At 43.4% G+C, this 17,266-nt stretch overlaps 1 protein-coding gene and 1 long non-coding RNA gene across 10 annotated transcripts in view; one reads left to right on the top strand and one right to left on the bottom strand.

The window, feature by feature from the left end:
* The window catches only part of R3HDM2 (R3H domain containing 2), a 132,426-nt gene that overhangs the window by 69,297 nt on the left and 45,863 nt on the right, over positions 1-17,266 (bottom strand). The window lies entirely within an intron of this gene.
* LOC132591768 (uncharacterized) lies at positions 1,304-5,837 on the top strand. The gene is made up of 2 exons (XR_009557232.1): positions 1,304-1,952; positions 4,631-5,837. It is a non-coding gene; the product is annotated as an uncharacterized LOC132591768 (long non-coding RNA).

Genomic DNA, 17,266 nt, shown 5'->3' with positions numbered 1-17,266 from the left:
TGTTCTTAAACCAAAGCCGTTCATGCAACACAATTTCAAAGCAAGCAGGGTGCTTCACTTGTCAGAAAACAACAGATTTAGCATCCCAATGCAAAGCAAAATCATGCTACCGGTATCTACTAACCCAATGTAGAGAAGCCTGTAGAGATAATGGTGGGAGCAAAGAAGAGAGGAAACCAATTCTCAGAACAAACATAGCTGACACAAAAGGTTCAGAAAATAATGCCTGCCTTACCCATTTTGTCCTAATGGTGAAGGGCATTTGGTTGCATTGGAAGTCAAGTGTTTGGGGCCCACAATGCAATTTTCCAGGGACCTACAGTAAGTAACTAAATGCCACTGATTGGAACAACCTGCTCATCTTTCCTCTCATCCAGCCGCCTACATGCTCACCCCAACCACAAGTGCTCTGTCGCAGGTGCTGAGGAAGGCCACAGCTGTTTAAACCGGCAGGCATGAGCCATTAGAGCACACTGCTCACAGCTCTGTCTTCAGTCCTCAGGTGCCAATAGTGTTGTTGTTGTTGTTGTTGTTGTTGTTGTTGTTGTTGTTGTTGTTGTTTTAATAATAAAAGAAAAACACACCTACAAACAAACAAACCCTATGTGTAATAGCTGCTATTGATGCTTTCCTTTTCTGGAGTTCTCTTGTGCATGCCAGAACTCAAGCTTGTTGGGGCGACAAAAAAAATACTGCCTATTACTACTATAAAATAAATTACAAAGACAAACAAGTCAATATAAACCAAAATATACAGCAGGGGTGGCCAACTCCCAAGAGACTGAGATCTACTCACAGAGTTAAAAACTGGCAGTGATCTACCCCCTTTTTAGGGGTTCAGGTCACAGTTGTTGAGCTTCTTTTAGGGAGGAAGAAAGCCACATTTTTAGGGGGTGCAGGGCAAAAATGTTGAGCTTTTTTTAGGGGAGCCAAAGTTGTCAAACTTCTTTGGGGGGAACCAGTGATCTGCCAGTGATCTACCACGGACGTCCAGTGATCTACCGGTAGATCACGATCTACCTGTTGGACATGCCTGATACACAGTATTCGCAGATATGGATAATATTTAATAACAAAAATATACAGTGTACAAACATTCAAAGATCATAATGCAGCACCAAACATTGAGTTCCAAACAGCGACTGAACAGCAATTACATTGTATACAATTCACGTTCTATAAACGGAGAGCTCATGCAACTCCCAGGGAATGTTACATTATGGGACAGCTCTTAAATATAATAAATCCTGTCAATGGCTGAAAGGAAAGTCCACAATATAGAAGTATATACTATGCATGAATGTGGGGATAACACGAGGAAATTGTGCTTGCATGTGTGGGAATGACTGAGATCTGGTGCTGGCAAGCCACACCGATCTGCGAGAGTGTGGGCATTAGCACGGCAAGCCGGCTAATGTCAGAATGGGAGACACGTGAAGAAGGACAGGTCAGAGGCTCAGGTCAGCAGGGCAACAGGTCACAACAGAGCTAGAAGGATCAAGGAGGATCTGGATGGAACTGGATGAATCAGGGCAAACCAGATGGGTCAAGCCAAGGAGGGCAACACAATGGGAACTAGGAGGGGGTGTTTACAGAGTGACATGTGCTTGGAGCATGGACAGAGGGCATGGCAAAACAACACGTGGGCTATGGAGGATGTCTTAGGGAGTGACCGGGTGTGACGTTACAGGAAACATCACCTTGTATGGGACTGCACTGCTGTAATTGGCTAGAAGTTACACTGTCGTTGTAATGATTAACTGTCATCCTGAGCTTTCAATAAAAGGAAGCCCTCGAGCTCTGCTCTTGGTCGCCTTCCCATTGAGTTCAACCTGCCTCGAGTTGTGCCGTCTTTGCCCCAGACAACATCTGGTGACCCCGACGTGATGCGATTCACCCCATGCTCATAAGAGACTGGACAAGTCTAGGTACCTCAGCGCAGCGCGCTCCCCGTGAGTATGGGTTCATTAGAAGCAGTTCAAAGGAGAGGCCACTCAGAAGAACTGCAGAAGGTTTGTAAACTTTCGGTCAGGCAGGTTCTAGCATAGGAGCGCTAGGGAATTTATCAGAGGATATCAGAAGTTCATGCCCTAGTACCTAGAGGCGGGTTCTCTAAATATTGGGAGAGAATCGGGACAAAATGTCCACGCTTCGGGTACTCATAGTGACTGTGTTGCTGTGGCAAAGACGCAGGGAAGCAATAGAAAAGGTGGAGATTTCATTAGGATCATCAGGATCAAGTATCAAGGGACCATCTCCACCCGATATTCCTCAGCTCCAGGGGGAGGTTTTAATCCCCGCGACATCAGCCCCTAAGGCAACAAGGCTTCCGGAAGTGAATCTGTCTGTCGCTTCTTTGCTGGCCCCCAACAAGGCGGTAGAAGAAGCTGTCAGATTAAGATTTATGAAAGGAACCTTGATCAGAGAGGGGTTGGAGGCAGAGTTGCTGCCGCTTCACTGCTTCCTCCTCTTCCTCCTCTTTTCCCTCCTCCTCAGACCTGCGCTCCTCAGAGCGGCCAGAGGGAGTGCTGCCGGCTCCAGATCGCAGCAGCTCCTCTGCCCGTCAAAGCGCGCACACCCCACGCCCAGCCGTTTCCAAGTGGGGCAAATTCAGGCCGGCTGTGCCAAGCGCGCAATGCCAGCAAGCGCCGCTGAGCGCCGGCTCTTGGGTGCTTCTGCTGGACGTGGCATCAGGCAGGGACAGGGGCAGGCGCTGCAGCTGCTGCAGCTGCTGCTCCTCCTGCTCCTCCTGGCAACCCCACTCCCGCCAGGGATCGTGGCCGCTACCTTCACGTTCTGGGAATCTGACTTGCAGCGGGAGGGTGTCTCTCATTGCCACCTATTTCCCAAGAGCCTTTTACCAGCTCATTGTTAGGTACTCAATGCAGAATTGCATTTCTCCCTCATTCAGGGCTTTTAGCAAACACAGAGCTGGGAACTTGCAAGCTCCGGCTGGAGCTAAGCTCTGGGTTGGCTTCAGGAGTCTGGAGTCAGGAGTCAGGAGGATTTTAGCAACATCCTCTCAGAAATATTCTGTGTGTCACTGAATTTCCTTGATTTTGCCAACACTGTTGTTCCAACAGCATTCCATTAAGCTTTTGGGATTGGCAAACGTTACAGACCGCCATTTCCTAAGATATGCCAGCATTTCATGGCACAGGTTTTAAAAAGGGTTTTCATTGGGAGAAAACTTAGTCTAAAAACTGTGCTAGCATTTGGAATTTTCTAGTTTTGGAGTCTAGACTTTTCTCTTCAGTTTGTCAGCATTTTTCTTCATTTTCTTCTGGTAACACTGTATCTTATGAAAGGCAACATTATCTGTTCCTGGTTAGTTACTAGTTTGTGAAACTGAGATTCACACACTCACCTCATATATTTGTAAGGTGCTCACATTACTCCAAGTCTGGAAACAAGTCCAAGTCTTGCTGTGTGCATTTCATTTTTATAAAGGTTTCATCTTGCTAATTGATATATTTCTGCCCAAGCACAGCTTCATAGAGCAAGGCTGGGTCACTAGATGCTTATTTTCTATGTTGACTGCTCTCCCATCTTGATAGCATTCATTTCTTCCTTATTTTCTGGAAGTAAGGATGCAGCTTAACCAAACAGCTTGTAACATAGTTCTTAGGATTTTTCTTCATTTTAGCATTCTTCGCACACTTTTCTTTAAATGTATCCTCCTAACATTTTGGGCATTCAGAAAGGCGGGAGATTTCTGTTTCAATTTCTCTTTTGTGTAATTTATTGGGATTCCTTCTACGATAGTGTTTAGGTTTTACCTTTCTCTTAAATGTCAGATTTTTGGATTAAATAATAGATTTTTCTGTAATCTTTTGAGCCTTTTTGTCAGAATAAATAACCCTATACCCATTAATAGGCTTAGATTTAGTGTGTTGCTATTTCTTACTTCAGTTTGCATTGTCTTCCCTTTAGCACTTCTTCCTAGGGTTGACTTTCTTGGCTACACATTAGTTTATTTTTATTCCTTTTCAAATGCATAGGTTGCCTTATTCAAGTATTAATAGGTTTGGGTTTTGTTATTATTTCTCACAACAGAGTATTTCTGCAAGTATCATATTTTTCAGTACATCTGGTGTCAAAACTGACTGATTTTCTAGGTTTTGTATATTCTATTCCTCATTCAAAGGTGTGAGCATGGGAGTCTTAACTCTGCTCTCTAGTTACTTTTGATTGCTCTTTACAGGATTTGTTCTTTTCAGATTGCCCAAGCTCTGACTCGAATTTATTTTTCTACAGGAATTCCAGTAATATTGTAACTAATGTTTTTTCCCTCCAGGATTTAATTCTTTCTCTTTTAGCACTGGTTGAGCTGTTCTTAGCTACAGATTTCTCAATCTTAAACCCTAAATTGGCCTAGTTTCTTGTTTTTGGTTTAAATGCATTAATTTTGCAACTACTGTTTTTTCAAAAGTTTCTCTTCACAAATATAAAAAAGAAAGGGGAAACTACCCTGGAAAATTATTATGGCTAAACACAAATTATTATTACATTAAATATTTATTCATATTTTTAAATTTATTAATACCAGTGTGAAATCTCCAGCCCTTGGTTAGATACAGGGCTTTACTCTCTCTCTGGCAAGGACCTGTCCCCCTTCTGCCTTCTACAGGTAAACCTATCTGGCATCTGGCTCGAAGTGTGAGACTGTGGAGAGATGGCTTGGTGGAAAGGGATTCAGCTTCAGTGCCAGAGACAGCAGAACCCAGTGCCCAATCCGGTGCCCAGCATTCTGGACTAGTCTAACTCATTGCCGGACTTAGCAAAGCTTCAGATACAGGATCCACAGAGGGACCGTGATCGTGTTCGCTTGCTTTTGGCTGCATTCTCATGCCTCACTATCAACTCCGCAAGAGTGTGTGAACATGAGCATACCAAGTCGCAGTAAAGGACAAAGACTGACCACAAGTTTAAAGTTTAAAATTTCCCCTACGTTGAGGGGTGCAGTTTATCTTTCTTGAAGGAACGAACTTAAGCTGTTATACCCTCGCATTCCGAGAGACTGACTACTTTTGCTATTTTCATGGACATTGTTGCAAGGTTTCATTTGTGTTATTTATACAAGAGTTTATGCAAAGTTTTATAATATTTGTTATAAGGTTTATAAGGTATTATTTAAAAGGAAAGAGTTTCAGGAGTTGACAGGTTAACCCGTACAAGCGGTGACAGCTGACAGTTGCCTCTGTTCCAAGATTGTTTTGCACATGTCAAAGGTTTACAGACCCCTCACTCACTCACTCATCTATTTCATATTTCAGACTCATATTTAAAAAACAAAAAAAGGGGAGATGTGGGGATAACACGAGGAAATTGTGCTTGCATGTGTGGGAATGACTGAGATCTGGTGCTGGCAAGCCACACCGATCTGCGAGAGTGTGGGCATTAGCACGGCAAGCCGGCTAATGTCAGAATGGGAGACACGTGAAGAAGGACAGGTCAGAGGCTCAGGTCAGCAGGGCAACAGGTCACAACAGAGCTAGAAGGATCAAGGAGGATCTGGATGGAACTGGATGAATCAGGGCAAACCAGATGGGTCAAGCCAAGGAGGGCAACACAATGGGAACTAGGAGGGGGTGTTTACAGAGTGACATGTGCTTGGAGCATGGACAGAGGGCATGGCAAAACAACACGTGGGCTATGGAGGATGTCTTAGGGAGTGACCGGGTGTGACGTTACAGGAAACATCACCTTGTATGGGACTGCACTGCTGTAATTGGCTAGAAGTTACACTGTCGTTGTAATGATTAACTGTCATCCTGAGCTTTCAATAAAAGGAAGCCCTCGAGCTCTGCTCTTGGTCGCCTTCCCATTGAGTTCAACCTGCCTCGAGTTGTGCCGTCTTTGCCCCAGACAACACATGAATATGCGGGTTGGGCATGTTGCTTGACCTATGTCAGGAACTTTTCATCACACTGAGAGCCAATCTACATTTCAAAATTCCACTTAGAAGGTGGGAGACCTGCAGCTTTCGAATGATGACCAAGCTTCACTCTCCTCAGCATTACACAAAACATATTCTGTGATTTTAAAGTGTTTTAAAACCTCGGAGCCTTCACGTGTGCTAATATGTATTGATTTCAGTGGTTAAAGAATCTTACTGAGCTTTGAGAACCACTGGGCTCAGCTTCCTCAAGAAACCAACACTCCAGTGGGCAATGACTCCAATCAGCCAGACGCAAACAAGTACTGGGGCTTTCAAGGAATGGAATTCAGGTTACAAATACTTGAAATACAATTCAAGTAATGATTTCTCAGTGTCTGAATAATTTTCTCAAAATTATTCAGACACTGAGAAATCATTACTTGAATTGTATTTCAAGTATTTGTAACCTGAATTCCATTTCATCAGTTCCTGTCTTTTGGCAGTTTGGATGCTAATTTTATCACAATCAAGGCTAGCTAATATTTGTTGACCCATGCAAGTTGGGGTATTTTAAAATAAACTTAAAAGACATGCAGGGAAGCCGGCTCCCCCCCACACACATCCTTTTTAGGGAAGTCTGTCTCACACTTTTAAAGAACTTATTTTCTGAGATGAGCCCTTCCTATTCTTTTCCTGCTCCCTACTTACAAGTTCTTCCTAACAAATGAATTCTTTAAAATGCTAGGGGTTCATTCTGCACTAGAAAAACTGCAGGATCCCCTCAGGGCACATGAAATTGAATCCAAAACAAAGACTGAGTAAAGGAACAAGAATCCATTCATTCTCATCCCTACAAGGATATTACCTCTGCTCCATTCTCGTTAAGTGGAGCATGGCTTCCTTTTATCTAGATAATGCTGGAATATCTTGTATCCATCTTTGTGCAGAGTACATAACTGAGGAAGAAGAGATTTTCTCAGACATTACAGTGGCTAGACAGTCACTTCACACTCTGTTCTCAGAGCAGCTGTTAGAATGCTAATAGCTTGGATAGCTTGAGAGAGAGAAAGCCACACAGAGGTCTTCTGACATACAGGTGCGATCAGCACCTCTAATTAGTACAGCAGCCAGTGACAAAACAAATCCACCAAAGGGATTAAAATTATTGCCACCAAGGATTTCACTTGGCTGGCTGGATTTTCATGACGTAACTCATACTGAACAGTCATGCCAAGTGAGCAGAGTTTGCAAGCTCAACAAATCAAGACAGATGTCACCTCGTTGCTCATAATATCCCCACATCATTGGAACTCCTGCAAGGGGGAATTAAAGTCCAGCTTTATGCTGTTAAATCCACTGAGTCAAGCTGCCAGCCCACCCACTCCAGTGGTATAGCTGCAGAAGTTGGCCTAGCCTAGCATCTCAAGGTGTTACCTCATGCTTCTATCGTTGCCATGACATATTCACCTCTGGTTGTCATGGCAATAGGTCCCCAGCAAGTGGCCTTCAGAGCTGCCTCTGAACATGGAAGCTCCAGATAGCCATCACCTTGAATTTGTCTGGTCTCCTCTTGAAGGCACCTAAGCCAGTGGCCCACACCAGATCTTGTTTGTGGCATGAGTTTCATAGTTTGCTTGAACTTGCTGCCCATCAATTTAACTGGACGATCCTCAATTTTAATACTATAAGGCGGGGGAGGAACTCTCTCTCTCTCACTCTCACTCTCTCTCACACACGTATGTATAAATCCCAATTGTGTCCCTCACTATCTTAGGAACTTTTTTCCTGAACCCCAAAGCTCTGGATGCTGAAGGTGTTTTTATCCTTTGTTTGCACTGCATGGGTGAGCTCTATTTCCCCCTCCGCTCTTCTTCACAGCATCGAAATTAGACTGCCTGAAGCAGCTGTTTCAGTCCTCTCTGGGCTGGTCCTAGACCAAAAGGTGCCCAGCTGAGTAGCATCTCTGACACACATACACCTTTCATAGGTTTTAACTTTTGAATAATCTTACAAAATGGGCTTTCAAGGCCATACTTGCGGAAGAATTTAGGTGGACTTTAAGTTCATGTTCCAGAAAGAAGTTCCATTTCTTACGTTTTGGTGCTAGCGACTGTGACGCCTGGTGAGCAGGTTGGGTGGACAAACTAGGGCACATCCATCGAAGTATGATTGCAATTGGGAGGTGGTCGCTGTCCACCCTATTGAAGATGTTTTACAGAAGTAAGTATCTTTCAAAAATGTGATTTCGTACCTGTAGTACAAAGTGGTGCAGTCCGCTCTCCTATCTCTTTCAGTTGCATATGTAGATCAGGCCAGTCTGCACTATTTTTATTCATTCTTACATTGACATCCTGACTTTCCTGTAATAAGCTCAATGTGGCATATGCATGGCTCTCTCTGCCCCCGTTTTATCCTCAGAAACACCTTTGAGGTAGGTTAGGCTGAGAGAAAGTGATCAGACCCACATCACCCTGTGAGCTTCATGACAGAGCAGGGATCAGAATCCAGGTCTCCCAGGCCCTATTTCCTCACACTAACCACTACATCAAACTGGTTCTCATATATCCATTTTGTTCCTTAGAAGAGGATGACAAGAGTCAAGTTTTATACTATGCTTTTTTGGCGGACGGGCTTCACACTTATTGAAAAAAGCAAGGGGGAAGAGGTGAATGAGTGCCACATCAATAAGGTATTAGCAGCTATCTCATCAAGGTTTAACTAAAGAAAGACTAAGACAGAAAAAAATGCAAGGGCTGAATGTTGCCATGGAATCCAGTTTAAGACTTAGGCTGTGAAAACTGTTTTTAGACATTACACAATATTTGGAAGAGCCACTGACAGAACCACTTATGAGCCACTGCTTTACAACCTTATCCAACTCAGCACTAGGCCCAAGCAGCTGTCCCAAGCAATCTCATTGGACTGCAACTCCTGTAACGGAAATTACATTGTCTGTAGTCCTTTGCAGGAAAACAAGGAGAGAAACTTCCACTGTCAGAGGGAATAGCTTGTGAAATACAAAAGTGGATGCCCATGTTTATTTTAACTACCAGGATGAGATGTGTCAGTCACAGACATTTGGGGTGATGCCACAGTAGATTGGGGGGGGGTCCTCAAAAGTTTATCATCAGGATGGCTGCTTCAGATAGTATGTCACATCCTCGATAGTCATTAGATGGCAATTTCTCAATGTCACATTTGAAGGGTTAGCTGCTTTCATTCTAGACACATACAGTCAGGATGCCAGCCAAGCCACTGCCCATATGGCTACAGTGAAAACATTATATAACTTACGGATTTCTTTAGGACAATATGTCCTAAATATACACGCAGGAATCATTTTAGGTGTAGTTTTAAGGAGTAGCTATGAACACAGAAGATACCTTCCACCAGTTATCAGCCACCACTGCTATAAAAATCAATATGAAAATAAACAGAATACTAAGGTTAGATCTAGACACAACAAAGAAGTGATTCAATTAAACATGTTGTAAACTTCATACAGGGAAATCCTGTAGGCAAAAGACGGGACTCCACAGTGCCACATATGCGGATGATACCCAGCTCTACCTCTCTTTCAAATCAGAACCAGTGAGGACGGTGAAGGTCCTGTGTGAGTGTCTGGAGGCAGTTGGAGGATGGATGGCGGCTAACAGATTGAGGTTGTATCCTGACAAGACAGAAGTACTGTTTGGGGGGACAGGAGGCGGGCAGGTGTGGAGGACTCCCTGGTCCTGAATGGGGTAACTGTGCCCCTGAAGTACCAGGTGCGCAGGCTGGGAGTCCTTTTGGACTTGCAGCTGTCTATGGAGGCGCAGATCAATTCTGTGTCCAGGGCAGCTGTTTACCAGCTTCATCTGGTACGCAGGCTGAGACCCTATCTGCCCGCAGACTGTCTCACCAGAGTGGTGCATGCTCTGGTTATCTCTCGCTTGGACTACTGCAATGTGTTCTACATGCGGCTACCTTTAAAGGTGACCCAGAAACTACAACTAATCCAGAATGCGGCAGCTAGACTGGTGACTGGGAGCGGCTGCCGAGACCACATAACAAAAGAAAGACCTAGATTGGCTCCCAGTACGTTTCCAAGCACAATTCAGAATGTTGGTGCTGACCTTTAAAGCCCTAAACGGCCTTCGTCCAATATACGTGAAGGAACATCTCCACCCCCATCGCTCTGCCCGGACATTGAGGTCCAGCACCGAGGGCCTTCTGGCAGTTCCCTCACTGCGAGAAGCCAAGTTACAGGGAACCATGCAGAGGGCCTTCTTGGTAGTGGCACCCGCCCTGTGGAACGCCCTCCCACCAGATGTCAAAGAGAACAACAACTACCAGACTTTTAGAAGACATCTGAAGGCCGCCCTGTTTAGGGAAGCTTTTAATGTTTGATGGATTACTGTATTTTAATATTTTGTTGGAAGCCCCCCCAGAGTGGCTGGGGAAGCCCAGCCAGATGGACGGTGTCTGGTGTCACAGTGTTATAACGCATATAAAGCGCTTTATCTTTACGAATGTAAATGAGTCCCACTACTACATGTATGTATGTATGTATGTATGTATGTATGTATGTATGTATACAGTGGTACCTCGGTTTAAGTACTCAATTGGTTCCGTGGTGCCATTCGCTCCCCGAAAAGTACTTAAACTGAGCTCCGATAGCGCTTCTGCGCGAAGCGCCAATAGAGCACTTCTGCGCATCCGTGAACCGCGCAGATCGCTTCTTCGCATGCGTGCGTCGTGGAACCAGGAAGTAAACACTTCCGGGTCCGCGGAGTACTTAAACTGAAAGTACTCAAACCGCAGCGGACTTAAACCGAGGTATGACTGTATCACCATTCAAAGATATCAGGCCTGTTCACAACAGAAAAATACAAAATGAGTATACAAAATACATAATAAAATAATGTTAATCATGCTCCTTTTGTGCATTTATTTGAGTCATCTAGCTGGCCATTATTTTTAAAAAGGTGGAAGGAGTGCCAGGATAGACATATCATATCTTTGGTTGATCCAACATGGCAATTCTTATCTCCCAATAGGAAACTGACAAAACTGTAGTTCTTCAGATGTGATGCCTGACAAGGCGAATCTTAAGATCTAATTGTAATTAAGACATATCAGCTGGCACAGCTCTAATTTCTTTTCCAAGGACAGAATTGCAAATCCGCAGGAACAAGAGGAATGCATGGCCACATATTCTGCATTGTTTTCAAAAGGGTTTTGCTGCTATTCATGTTCTGAAATAAGTCAGGATTACAGAATGACATGGAAGAATTTAGCGACTTCTTCTGCAGCCTGCTTTATTGCATCTTGTTTCTCTCCCCTTCTCCCTGCAAACCCATCTGGAGGTTAAAAAAAAGAGGGGAACAATCAGGATACCTTTTTCTATGCATTCTCCATTTATTCTCAAGATTTGATGCAAGGGCTCACTGTTTATCCCTCCCCCATTTTCATACTCCTCCCATTTAAGGGATGCACCAAAAGAAAGCAAGGGCTTTCCCTTTTGATGACGCAAAAGCCTGGAGAGAATCCTTTTCTGTCTAGCCATTAGGAACAGACAGGCATCAACATTAAAAATCGTGCAGCAAGGTTGGAGATTTTGCTGTGAGCATGAGTTCTGCAAGCTTCACAGCTGCAGTCAAAGTCTTAAAGAAGAAATGAGTTGGGCTTGGGGCCAGATTGTCTTTTTCGAAGCACATATTTACCAGTTTCACATCAGCTACTGTTTCTCTGTTAAAGGATGTTCACTGCACTCACATGCAGACAGGAACTGCCATCAGTGACGTCAAAATGGTCTCCTGGCAACAGTTAAGGGGTCTGTCTACCATGGGGATTTCCTGAAAATGTAGCATGAAAATTATCCACCTCCTCTGTAATGTCAAGACTTGTGACACAGTTGGAATTCCTTTTAACCCTTTATTGTGGGGCACTGCTGCTCCTTGCCACAGTTCTATATGCCGGATGACAGTATTTCTTCAGAAACCGGTGATTGGAGGGGGAGAGTTATGGGGGCTCTCAGCCACTTGCAAATACAGGGCCAGCTGCTTGTTTCCAGAATGGGGGGGGCACATGGGGGCAGACATGATCAACCATAAAAATAGATCTTAACTCTTTCCTATTCGAAGTCTGAATGAAGGAAATCAGGTTGCACTGCATCTCTTTCAAAGGCAAATCACCTCAAATTTCACAAACAGATTAAGTCCAACTTTTCATTAACTTCTGCTGTCCACTGAACAAGTGGGGCAGTAAAATGACAATGAATGGAAAACCAATAATGATTTTAAGGAAACGTAACTTAACCTTCACTGAACAGCAAATAAAGGTTCTAATGTTATATGAAGAACATGCTAATGATTAGGAAAACTGGTTGAATGAGCTATCTGCTCATACCCACATCCTCTACTTTCTTTCCTATCTGACCATTAAAAAAAGAAGCCTACAAGTAAAGATACTGCAAAAGACAGCCGTTATTGCAGCTTACTTTGATGTCAGGTATAGCACATACAGCAATAATGCAATCATAAATGTCTTGCATTTGGAAGATGACAAGCAAAAAGAAACCCCCCCTTAGCTGAGCTACCAGATACTAGGAGTGGGGCTTGAAAAGGAGAGGCACAAAGGGGAGGCAACAGCAATTCCATCACCCGCCCGCCCGCCCCCCTCTTGCTGAACATTGGTTTCATAAGCAGAAGGACAAAAACAGAAGAGAACACCCACTTGCTGAAGCAATTACCATCCAGCACAAGCAACAAAATACCTATGGCTAAGCCACCTAATAGAGGCAGCTCTCATATTTTTGTCTGCTTCATCAATCCGAACCCCTCAAAATAGCCCAGTTTGGATTTTGAAAGCTAGGGATGCATCTGCAGTGTTTATCATTCATTCATCCAGGAATTTGAAAGATGAAAGGGAAAAGGATAGACGGAGCACTAGATCAGGTTCAGGGGAATTCCTCCTGGAGAATTCCAACACAAAAACCAACACAAAAACCCAGCTTGACCATCAAAGCAAGCAAGAAAGAAAACCAATATGCATAAGTTCACTCCAGTTGTGTTGAATGGCATATACATGGTTAAGTGGTTGCTAAAATATAACAGCCAACATCCTTCCCTCAGATCTAAACAAATCCTTAAAGGGGGGAAATGTGCAGGATTTGTGAATGAGGATAGTGATGGGTGCTTGGCTTCCCATCATAAAACCAAAGCATGAGTTAAAAAAACCACGGAATCCCAGCGCAAGTCCAGCAGGGAGACCTCCTTCATGACACAAAAGAGCTGAGTATGTTTACAGGGGATTCCCTTCTTCCCTCTAGGTGGATGCATAGCATATCACAAAAAGAAAAAAGGAAAACACTGATGATACAGGAGGCACAGAGACCCTGCAAGCCTGGAGGAGGAGGAGGAAGCATGGGGAGAAGAAATGAAATCAGACTCCTGTACCATTCAGAAGAAAAACCATTCTGAAAAACCTTATAAAGGCAGGTGCCCCTCTCACTGACGTACCAAAACAGCCAAACAGCTACACAATTAAATTACAAGGATGGTTAGATCCATTGCAATCAACAAGACATTTATCTTGCTTTCTCTCTCCCCACCATACCAAAATCATCAGAGACTTCAGTCTAAAAATAAACTCACCCCAGTGGAAGCTGCACACTGAGCAGGTCATCTATTTCCCCTTCTCAACAAGGACCTCATTGCCATGAACGGTTACCAGAGGAATTTTGCCAGGAGACCTTGGTTCTTGGAATCATCTGTTTCTTTTCAGCCCTCACCCCACCCCCAGCTTCAAATGCAATGTGAATGCTCCTCGCCACTGCTACAGCAAGCTAATTGCTCTGACAAGCTGCTCAGAAGGAACCAGACCCCAGCTGTTTGAAGAGATGGCATAGAGAGCTCTGCCAATGGCTACTTCCACACCCCCTCTCTCCCTCATTCAAAGACTTGAGTGTAACTGCCTCCTCAAGGCTGAGGAAAGGAAAGGCGTTTAAAGACACAGCATCCCCATTTCCACCAACAAGCACAACAAGATAGAGAGAATGCCCAAATTAAAATGAGAGCATGTTTTTTTTCTACTGAAGCTATGCTCAGTGGGAAAGAGAGAGCCTTAGCTGCAATGATCCAGCTTAAAGGGGATTCCCATCCAGATGAATCAGTTGTTTACATCCACCTGATATTCAAATTCAAACTCATTGACTATGGTACTTGCAAATATTTTTTTCATTGTCAACCATAGGGACCACCTTTATGTTCAGCAAGTTTTTCGGTTGTCCTGATCTCAAAGGGTAGGAGATAGTCTGGATCCAACTCATTATACCTGCTTCCTAAATCCTGTTCATTTAAGGAGGAAATAAGTCATGACTACCTCGTCACATTAGTATCAAAATCAACATAAGCAGAACTTATAGACTCCACTCCGAATTTGTGTAGAGGTCAGCAACCTTTTTCAGCCAGGGCCGGTCCACCATCCCTCAGAACATGTGGTGGGTTGGACTATATTTTGGGAGGGGGGGGAGTGAACGAATTTCTAGCCCCACAAATAACCCAGAGATGCATTTTAAATAAAAGTACTCATGTAAAAACACACTGATTCCCGGACCCGCGGGCCGGATTAAGAAGGCGATGGGGCCGCATCTGGCCCCCGGGCCTTAGGTTGCATACCCCTTAGTTTACTCCTTACCCTTTTCTTCTCCAGAAGATATCCCACAAGGCAGAGGAGGTTTAGGATCAGAGTTTTCCTTCTCCTAGATGAGCTACCTTCCCAGGTGGATGAGTCCCATCTGCCTCTCACTTCCCTCTACACCACATGCAAAAACTGCCTTCTTGACCATTGGACCCACTATTGGTCTTGTCTGCTCAATCTGCAGGAGCCTGTCTTTGCATGCAGGGCAAGGGTTTGAGACGCATCAGCTATCCTCACCTGGTCAGGCCAGCCAGTTGAAGCCATTCCCTGGGTGTGGCTGCTGCCACATGCCAACAGCTTCTAGGAGCCACAGGTGGCAGGTGAGTGCATGGTGGGGCCCAAAGGTGGGCAAACTACCCCAGAAGGAACATGATGTGGGAGTTTGAGTCCAGCCACCACCCTCACCACTACCATCTTTACTCATCAAAAATGGGCACATATTCATGCGTTTTATCTTACTTCGATAATTCATTTAAGTACAAATTTTGTGTTTTGTTTCCATTGTAAAGAATTCTGACAGAACCATAGTTTTTGGCACAGTGGACAGAATATAACCCAGGAATCAAGTGTAGAGTAAACAATATTCACCTGGCCATAATTGCAGAAATCTTACTATCTCAAACAATTGAAAATGCCACCTCCTGCCATTATGTTACCCACATTCAAAACCAAACTATCGGACACCTTTAAACACAGCAATTTCACCAGAATCCTTTGCTGAAAGCCAATCATGTTTTATTAACAGGTATTAACTCTGAACAATAGCTGGTTTTAGTTTATTTCTGAGTTAACCAAATTTGATTGACTGTTTTTCAGGAACAAAGGCAAAAAATGAGAATTATGTCTACAGTGATTACCTAGCATTACCTTTTCGCCATAGCAGGGTTTTTAAGACTGTTCTAGGGAGCCCTAGGCTATTCTCATGGAGAAGCAATTTATGGGAGACAAAGCTTCCTGAAAAAGAAAAGCTTGCCCAGAACTTCCCATCTTTCCCTGCAATGTGCAGCCACGGGGTAAGTGCTTGCTGTACATTCTTAACAGGGTAGATTGGTTTAAATCAGGGTTGGACACAACTAAGGTGGAATCTAAGTAAAGGGTAAAAGTACCTCTGACCATTAGGTCCAGTAGCGAACAACTCTGGGGTTGCGGCGCTCATCTCGCTTTACTGGCCGAGGGAGCCGGCGTACAGCTTCCAGGTCATGTGGCCAGAATGACTTAACCGCTTCTAGCGAACCAGAGCAGCACACAGAAATGCCGTTTACCTTCCCGCCGGAGCGGTACTTATTTATCTACTTGCACTTTGACATGCTTTCGAACTGCTAGGTTGGCAGGAAAGGTGGAATCTAGACACATATAAAAAACACTGTGAAAATTCAATATATATTGAATTTGCCATAACTCACCATCCCCATCTAGTGTCATATTTGTATAATGCACTTTACAACACACTTAAAACATTTTATTTGTATAGCTGAAGTTCCACTCAGGATAGCACATTTAATAAGATAATCATGCTCATTAATTCAAATGGGTCTGCTCTGAGTAAGATGAACACTGGGTAAAACCCATACAGTAATTTAAATCACCAAGAAAAAAGCCATTTATTTAAATCCATAACTCATTTTGAAATTGGTGTATTTCCTGAGCAAGCATACATTTTAACTGAAAAATAAGGGAAAAAAGCATATTGGTTTGCATGTAAATAGAGGTTTAATATCTAAAAGTGTAATTCTAAGTCTCTGGCCATGCAGTTCAGATTGTCTTCCGTACTCTAGAACTATGAGAGGAATTCAACATCACACTATAACTATCATTCCATTAGTGCAAACATTACTGCTTTCCAGACAAAACGATCTCTTCCCTCCTTCCCCCATATATTGTTCCAGGGGTTCTCTGGACCCCATCTAAGTAGATTTGGAAGGGCGGGGGGAGCGCACCCCAGCTGTACTACCAGTAGTAGGACTTGGTGCACTGGCCCCTGTTAGCACAACTGTTTAGCTGAAGCCAGCCCAATATCTTTTTATAGACAAGCCATGTACACATGTAAGAATACTAAGCAAATAATTACTTGAAGGTTAAGGCATCAATCCTACACACTGTTATTTGGAAATATGGCTCAGTTAACAAAGAAGAACTTGTTTCTGCATAAATATGAGTAAAATTGGGTTGCAATCAAGTTTCCAACAGCAAGAAATTGTAGTTACTGGAGAAAGTAGCAATCATTCATGAAATGGAAAGTGATTTGTTCAGGTAGTTTGGTCATCAGCATTAATAATTTTTGAACTGAATGCACTGCAGGGCTCAGCTGCTTGGGTATAAAATACTACAAGATCAGGCATATAATGGATGTTTCTGGTGAGACACAAGAGGGCATCACCTGGATTCTAGTGCCTATGCTTGCATGTTACTCCCTGATTTGGTCACTAGATAGATTAACTATTGTGATATCTATATGTTTTCCATACTGCTTTCGCTTTACAAAGAAAAGTAGGACAATGAGATCAGAAATTCAGATTAGGATATTTTTAAAAATCACGAAGTTCATATTTATTTTTAAATCAGCTTAATTTTAAGTGAGATAATTGCATCTGAAATTTTTAAAAAATCTAATTTTAATTTTAAAATCTGGTTTAAAAATTTTTCCCTCCCTGTCTTTTATCTATTCTAATTCATGACCCATGTAGGGCAATGCCAAGGTGCAAC

The sequence above is a fragment of the Zootoca vivipara genome, chromosome 2 (assembly GCF_963506605.1).
Source record: "Zootoca vivipara chromosome 2, rZooViv1.1, whole genome shotgun sequence".
NCBI classification, from domain to species: Eukaryota; Metazoa; Chordata; class Lepidosauria; order Squamata; family Lacertidae; genus Zootoca; species Zootoca vivipara.
This window is presented reverse-complemented; position numbering and strand designations above follow the sequence as displayed.